The sequence below is a fragment of the Gopherus evgoodei genome, unplaced genomic scaffold (assembly GCF_007399415.2).
Source record: "Gopherus evgoodei ecotype Sinaloan lineage unplaced genomic scaffold, rGopEvg1_v1.p scaffold_351_arrow_ctg1, whole genome shotgun sequence".
Classification (NCBI taxonomy): domain Eukaryota; kingdom Metazoa; phylum Chordata; order Testudines; family Testudinidae; genus Gopherus; species Gopherus evgoodei.
This window is the reverse complement of record NW_022060018.1, coordinates 15,917-23,685: the sequence shown is the minus strand read 5'-3', so window position 1 is coordinate 23,685 and position 7,769 is coordinate 15,917. Positions and strand designations below refer to the sequence as shown.

The 7,769-nt window shown below is 54.2% G+C and overlaps 1 non-coding gene across 1 annotated transcript; it reads right to left on the bottom strand.

Moving 5' to 3' along the window:
- Positions 1-6,876: 6,876 nt before the first annotated feature.
- On the bottom strand, positions 6,877-6,948 carry TRNAQ-CUG. Its single transcript has one exon. It is a non-coding gene; the product is annotated as a tRNA-Gln (tRNA).
- Between the last annotated feature and the right edge of the window lie 821 nt (positions 6,949-7,769).

Below are 7,769 nucleotides of genomic sequence, written 5' to 3'. Positions count from 1 at the left end.
GTGCTTGGCTGGTGGCCTTGCTCTCATGCTCAGGGTCTCCCTGATCTCCATTGCTGGGGTCAGGAAGGACTTTCCCCCAGCTCACACTGGCAGGGATGTTGGAGTTTTTGTCATCCTCTGCGGCATGGGGCACAAGTCACTTGCCCGGATCAGCTGGGTACATCTCACCAAATCCATTCCAGTGCAGGGGCCTCCAGTATTGGTACCCCTCTGCCTCTCCTATGCTCCGTCTGTAGCACACAACGGGATATTCTCCTAAGGGCTGGAATATTTTGGTTTAATCCCAGTGGTTGGGCTCTGTGCAGGGGTGACTTTGTGGCCTGTCACGTGCATGGGGGTTAGACAGGATTATTTAGTTGTCTTGACTGGCCTTAAAATCTAGACATGGATGTTCTGGCTACAATGTTGCAGTGTCTGACTCGTTGTCTCTCCAGCTCCCAGGGGCCTCATTCCAATTGAATCCCAGACCAGGATTCAGAGACTGGCAGCTGCAGCGCAAGGCAATGGGGGCTGGTGGGAGTCACTTTGGGGCTGTCACTAGCCACAGAAAACAGAACCTCTCCCAACATCCCGACTGCTGCCCATCAGGGCATCTGGCCGTAGAGGAGCCGGGTCAGCGCCCCCCGTGGAAGGAGTCGGGGGGATGGAAACCCCCAGGATGGGGAGTTGTGTGTTTCAGCCGTGTTAGTATCACTCAAACACATGCACGGTACCCACACGCAGAGCCAGTTCGTGCTGTAAAACCCCCAGACCCACGAGAGACGTGTTAATCTCAGCACAAGTTCTGCTTTAACCCATTAGAAATAACCCTGTAATTATTGTGGTGTCTCAGTGCCAGAGGACGCCAAACCCCTGAGCTGTCAGTAAAGGGCCAGGTGTAGCGTCACTGGACACTGTCAGTGCTTCAGAAGCGAGGCCTTGTACGTGCTGGCCCTGGTGGCTCAGACACATGGCTAGGGAAAGGGGAAGGTTACACACATCCCCAGCCAGAGCCCTCACCCCTTCCTGCACCCCAACCCCCTGTCCAGCCCGGAGCCCCTTCCCATACCCTGAACCCCTCATTTCTGCCCTTCATCCCCTGTTAGAGCCCTCACCCCCTCCTGCATCCTTACCCTCCTGCCCCAGCCCAGAGCCCCTTCCCATGCCCTGAACCCCTCACGCCTGGCCTTCACCCCCCTTTAGAGCTGCTGTGTCACTCTACTGGCTCTTTACCTCCAGCACCCACACTTGCCTTGCGAGCTCTAGCGCTGGCAGGCAGATGCGCACGCTGCTAGGCAGCAGCCTTGGTAACAGCAGACATGTGTCTCTGTGGCGCAATGGGTCTTTGTGTTTTGCTGTTAATCGAAAGGATGGTGGTTTGAGCTCCCCCAGGGATGGCGATAACCCCTTGCTCCTCAAGACCTGCTGGGAGCCTCTAAGGCCACCTTAAACCCATCTCTCTTGGCCCAAGTGGTTTCAGCTTAGGCCCGAAGACTGTGCTGGATGCAACTCAGAAATCCATCTCCCAGCACCCATGCCGGAGGCTCAGGCTTAATCCTCAAAGTTGAACGCAAAACCTTCAGCCAGGTGTGTTTTGCTCCATTCCCACCTCCACCCAAGCAGCAATGGAGAAATGTAGGAGAAACACCAGCTAGAAGATGCCTCCCTCTCACTTCTCTGTAGGCTGTGACATTATTAATATCAACTGGGACCATATAGATCATTGCTGCCACCACTGTTATATATTTGCAGCAAATATTGTGCAAAAGTTGTCGTGTGAGGTGTCTGTGAAAAGGTTATGATTTGCTGGTTATAATTATACTAGCTGTATGTGTGTACCATTTTTGTATCTGAAGTTATGAATATGGGCTATGTACTTGTATCTCAAATGTATTTGATTTCAAGTACCTTCAGTGATGTATTTGGTCAGCTTCTTGAGAAAGGACTATTCTCAGTAAGTGCCCAGTCAAGAAACGCTTCACTGACAATGGACTTTGGAAAATGCCAATCCACATCTGAGCTTTCCTGGGAACATTCAAACTAACATGTAAACAATGGCGTAGGCCTGCAAATTGAATCATGCATGGACATGTGACCTGCCCATGTGACTCCAGACTCCATTTTGCCGCTGTCATTTTCCTAGGTCAGCCCTAGGACCAATCCTATTCAACTTATTCATAAATGATTTGGAGAAAGGGGTAAACAATGAGGTGGCAAAGTTCACAGACGATACTAAACTGCTCAAGATAGTTAAGACCAAAGCAGACTGCGAAGAACTTCAAAAAGATCTCACAAAACTAAGTGATTGGGCAACAAAATGGCAAATGAAATTTAATGTGGATAAATGTCACATTGGAAAAACATAACCCCAACTATACATACAATATGATGGGGGCTAATTTAGCTACAACTAATCAGGAAAGAGATCTTGGAGTCATCATGGAAAGTTCTCTGAAGACGTAGCAACGAATTGACACATATGACCCCAAGATGAGATCATTAATAAACTAACCTGAGGAGAAGGACACCCCAACACTAGTAGGGAGAGGAAATACAAAAAGGGAAGAGGAGAGAAACCCCTACTGAACATGCATTACACCTAGCGACGGCAGCAGAACAGATTATCGGCTACTCAACCCAAGAACGGGATCTGCATGTTGCTGTAGACAGATCAGTGAAAAGCTCCACTCAATTCACAGCTGCCAGCAAAAAAGTTAACATCAAGTTAGTATTCACAAGGAATGGGCTCGAGAATAACACCAAACATTTGTATACAAACCAAGGGGGAAGCCTCCAATACCCTGGGACCACCCTGCCTACTAGAGCGCTGCACACAGGATATTTTATATCTATCTTTGAGAACTGGGGAAGAAATGGGTCTAAAAAGAAACATTTGCTAATGAGAGAAAACCACTCGAATATGAAGATATTTTATATTAAGTGAGAGTAATTGGACAGAAGAAGTTCAATTAACAGACAGCAATAATTCCCCCCACACATACACACACACACACACATACCATTCACATGGCAGCAGGGAGCCCTTTGAGGAGGTGCTTTAAGAGGGTATGTGAGGGGAGTGTGGAGCAGGAAAACTTCCTGGCAGTGGGGAGGAGGCAGAAGCAGGGGCAGGCAGGTGACTGGCAGTTGGGGGTAGCAGTAGCCAGGACTGCGTAACCTTGTGCTGGACAGTCCCCACTGCAGACTTTTTCCTCCTGTCCCCTTCCTTGCCAGCAGAGAAAGGCCACTCCAGCCGCAGCTGTGTCTCAGGGCTCTGCAAACTGCATCCATTAAGCCCCTTCTCCTTTGGGGAATGATTCAGGACAATTTCCCAAAGAAAGGAAGAAAATTTGCTGCAGGTCAAACGAGTGTGAAAATATCCCAAATCTGAGATTGTTAAATTAACACTGGAGAATTAAAGAGAAAATGGGGCAAAATCTGAAAAGGAGACTAGAGAAAGTGTCAATAATTGCTCCACCAGCACCGACCCCTCGTGGAGCCCTTGCTGCTTTTACAGCTGAGAGGAAACTTCCTCTCTCTGATGCCTGGCCATGGTGGAACTGGTGACCCAGTGAAGCTGACTTGAGGCTGATGCAAGGTAAGCAAAGCTGAACCAGCTGCCCAGGGTACGGGGTTGGAAGTCAGAATGGGGGGTGGGCCTGGGTTCCCCTACATCAGTGGTTCTCAACCAGGGGTACGTGTACCCTGAGGGTACGCAGAGAACTTCCATCAACACATCTAGTTAATTGCCTCATTTTACCACAGGCTACAGAAAAAGCCCCAGCAAAGTCTGTACGAACTGACATCCCCGCACAGAGTGACTCGTACACACGGCTCTGTGCCCCAGGCACTGACAGGGGAGCGCAGGGCTCACACCCCCGGGGTGTATGGATAATTCTCAGGTACAAGGAGACGGTTGCCAGCCCCGCGCAGTCCCCGGGCGTGGGGACAGGCAGCTGTTTCCAGATCGGACACTCGGGGCCCACAAGTGACCTGCTGCCTGACACCAGCTCCTGGACTTGCCTCTTGGGCAGGAGACCCCCCAGCCCCTCCCCCACTCTACCCCCTAATCTCCCCTCCCCGAGCTGGGGGAGAACCCAGGAGTCCTGGCTCCCAGCCCTGCCCACCCCCGTGTTTCCATAGGGCTCCACCCAACGCCCCCCCCCCGAGCGGGGCAGCCCCGCGGGGCACATCGGGGGGGCACAGACGAGGCCGGGGGAGAAGCAGGCGCCCGGCAGCCCCCACCGCACTGGGGGGCGCCGCGCTGCGGGGGGCGGGGCCAGGCCGAGACCCGGGACACGAGAGTTCGCGTCAGGAGCCGGAGCCTGGGGAGGGCGGGGCCGGGGATCTCTGGGGGCGGGGCGGGAGGTGTCCGATTGACCCAGGGACCCGCCCTCACCTGGGCTCGAGAGGACGGAAGCGCCCCGGGGCAGGCTGGGAGTTGTAGGTTCTGGCTCGTCTCAGAGCGGAAGTGACGAACGGTTGCTCAGGCAACGCGCCACGGGCCCCATCCTGGGGCACTGGCATTGCCCATCCTGTGCAAACAGGCAGGCCCAGGTGTGCCCCATGGCACTGCCCTGCAATTGTGGGGGCAGCCATTGGATGGAGCCATATCAAAATATGGGGGTGGGCAAGGCTGGGGTCCAGGACTACTGGGTTCTCCCCTCACATGTGGGAGGGGAGTGGAGGTTAGGGGGTAGAGTGGGGGAGAGGCAGGACTGGGATCCAGGGCTACTGCTTTTTCTGGTTTTCTCCACCTCCTGCAGCTGCCTCGGTCCTTTCAGTGCTTTTCTTGTTCCAAATTCATTTGCTGACTTGTGTAACTCACCCCAGAGGTGGCTGCATCTCAGTGATGGGTGAGGCACCCTTGGCTGCATCACCTCCTAACCGCGTCTCTCTCCCGCTTCAGGTGACCCTGTAGCACTCGGCAAACATCCACAAGATCATGGGGCACTTTGAGCATTGGGCAGGCAGGGGCCAGGTGCCCAGCCCTCCCTCCAGAGAACGGGACCCAGCACCCCCTACTTTTTACAGGGATTAAAAAGAGGCAAAGGGGGACAAATCAGAGGAGGGGGTGGCCAGGGTCTGAGCAGGGGGTGGAAATTGACTGTTCGGGGGGTCATGCAGCTGGAGGCACAGTTAGGAGAGGGACTGAAGGGCAAAGTCAGGGAGGGGAGAAGGAGCCAGAGTTAAGCCCAGAGGGAGGCGCTGCCAGAGGGTTAAACCCCGGCACAGGCAGGGGCAGAGGGGTAACAGTTATCCCAGTGGGCTGAGACTCCAGTGTTTGCAAACATGGGTGGGGGGAGCAGAGGGCTTTTTTATTTCCCCTCTCACAGGCAGCACCTCTCAGCATGGGCTTCCCAGGGCTGGGCTCTTAAAGGCACAGGCATCCCACTGCCTAGACACTGCAGCTCCTGTCTGATGTAACCTACTGAGTGGCTGCAGTAGGAGACTCAATTCAGTGAAACTGGGCATTTTCTATACGCCCCCCAGCCAGGGGGCTGTGCACCCCCTTTCCCGAATTTCCCCAACATCCCCTCCCCCAGTGGTCAGGTAGTTACATGCAGCGCTGCCAATGTTGTCATTGGTTGCAAATTTGAATGGAAATTGAAACGTTAACACACACTTTAAAAGCAGATACAACGTATGAAAACTACTTGTACCTGAGAAAGTAAAATAAGTTTGGAAAGTCTGGACAAAGCCGGGTTTCCTCACCCAGCTGTTGTGTTTGCTGACAATGTCGGTGCATTGGCTTCGGCAGTGTTGGCCAACCTTAGAATTTCAAATGATGATTTGTAAGCGAGGGGTGAATGAGCTCTCCCCTGGCAGCTACTGATGACCAGGGTTGGGAGGAGGCTTTGGGACCAGACTGTATTTACATGAACTCACCTACTCTGCTGAGGTATGCAGCGGACAGAGCTGGGCTGACTCTGCTCTAGGTGCCCGGAGGAGGGAAGGTGTGTGGGGCTCCAGCCTGGGACTCTTCCTCCCTCCTGCCAAGGCCTGACTGTTAATCCCAGCCCTGGCACTACTTTCTTCAAGCGCCATGTGGGCCAGAGGAAAAGTGTGGTAGGAAGCACAAGGGCCAAGCTTGTGAACATCAGGTGCAGCAGCAAGAATACCAACTATCAGGGTAGCAAGTTCTAGAGCCCTAACCCATTGTGGCCATCCCAGCCAAAGACCTGGCTCTAGGAGGTGTGAGTCACCCAGCAGGAGGGGAAAGATTCACTCTTACACAGCTGGAGACAGGGAAGTTGAGCTCTGGGGCGTTACCATAAGCATCGGTAGCAAGTTTGTAGAAATTTTGGTTGTGCCCAGAACCCGCCCCCCAACTCCGCCCCCCAAACTCCACCCCCACCTGCCTAAGGCTCTTGGCGGGGATTTAGGGGGGAGGTCTGGGCTTTAGATCCTGTGCTGGGGATTAGGGTACAGGAGGGGTTCAAGGTTCTGGCTTTAGGATGGAGTTTGGGTGCTGGCTCTGGCAGGGTTGTACGAGGGGGTGAGAGGTGCAGGATCTGGGGGTGGGAAGGAGTGCACCCTCTGGGAGGGAGCATAGGGCTGAGGATGAGGGATTCATGATGCAGGAGGGGGCTCAGGACTGGGGCAGAGTATCAGGGTTCAGAGGGAGCTCAGGGTTGCGGGTGTTGGAGAGGCTCAGGACAGCCTGCAGTAGGACTCTGAGGCAGCAGTTCTGCCCAGAATCTCTCTACTCTAGCAGCAGGAGCAGGCAGGCCCATGCTGCTTTTTGTCAGGCAGGGGGAGGGATGCCAGGCAGGGGCCAGGGGAAGAGACCCAACTCCAAATATTGCTGGAGCAGGGCCCCCAGCCCTGAATATTCCTGGAGCCCGAGCACCACACATGTATATAACCTGCCGCCTATGACCACAAGCCAACACAAGGTCCCACTGAGATTTGAACTCAGATTACAGGATTCAGAGTCCTGAGTGCTGCCCATTACACCATGGGACCAGCTTGTGCTGCCTTCTCTGCACATCGGTGACCCTCATGGGGCTGGCTTGTGTAAGGGGGCCCTTGGCCCTTTACTAAAACTTAGTGTGTGTGTGTGGGGGGGTTGGTTGGCTAGTTCCCAGCACCAATAGAAGGGGAAAGGATCAATGGGAAATCAGAACCCTGAGACTGACAGTCCCCAGGGACAATGGGGAGAGGCCAAAGCTCCAAGTTAGCCGCACTGACAGGCCAGGCAGTGTAATGAGGGAGTCACCAGGCCAGGGGGTCCCATCCTCCAAGTGAGCTGGAACTGCCTGGGCGAGAGTAGGGCAGAGCTAAGGAGAGAGCAGGAGACCAAGAAGAGCCGGGGAGCAGAGCTGCGCAGGTGTAGTGCCAGAAACTGCTGCATGTAGGAATTTGCAACCTGTAGCAGTTACTGATACCTGAGGTTGTTCTTATTTGCTGACTTGTCCTAATTGGCTAAAACTTGACAGTGGTTTCTCTAGCAAAGGCCAATCCTTGGCCCCTTGGTCCAGATATCCCCCTTCATATCAGGCTAGGGTGACCAGATGTCAAGTTGAAATATTGGGATGTGGGGGGCTGAGCAAAAAAAAATAAGCTGGAGGGCCCCCCCGCCGCCAAGTGGAAGTGGTACAACCCCATCTCCAACCAATTCTCGGCTCCAACCTCCGCTACATCCCCAGCTCCCCCATCCCCTCACTCCTGGGCCCAGCCTGGGCTCTGAGCTCTGCAGCCGAGCCATGATCTGGGCCCCTCCTGCAGCTCCCGGGCAAGGGGTGAACCAGGCAGCTCCTGGCAGGAGTGTGTCCACCCCACTTGTG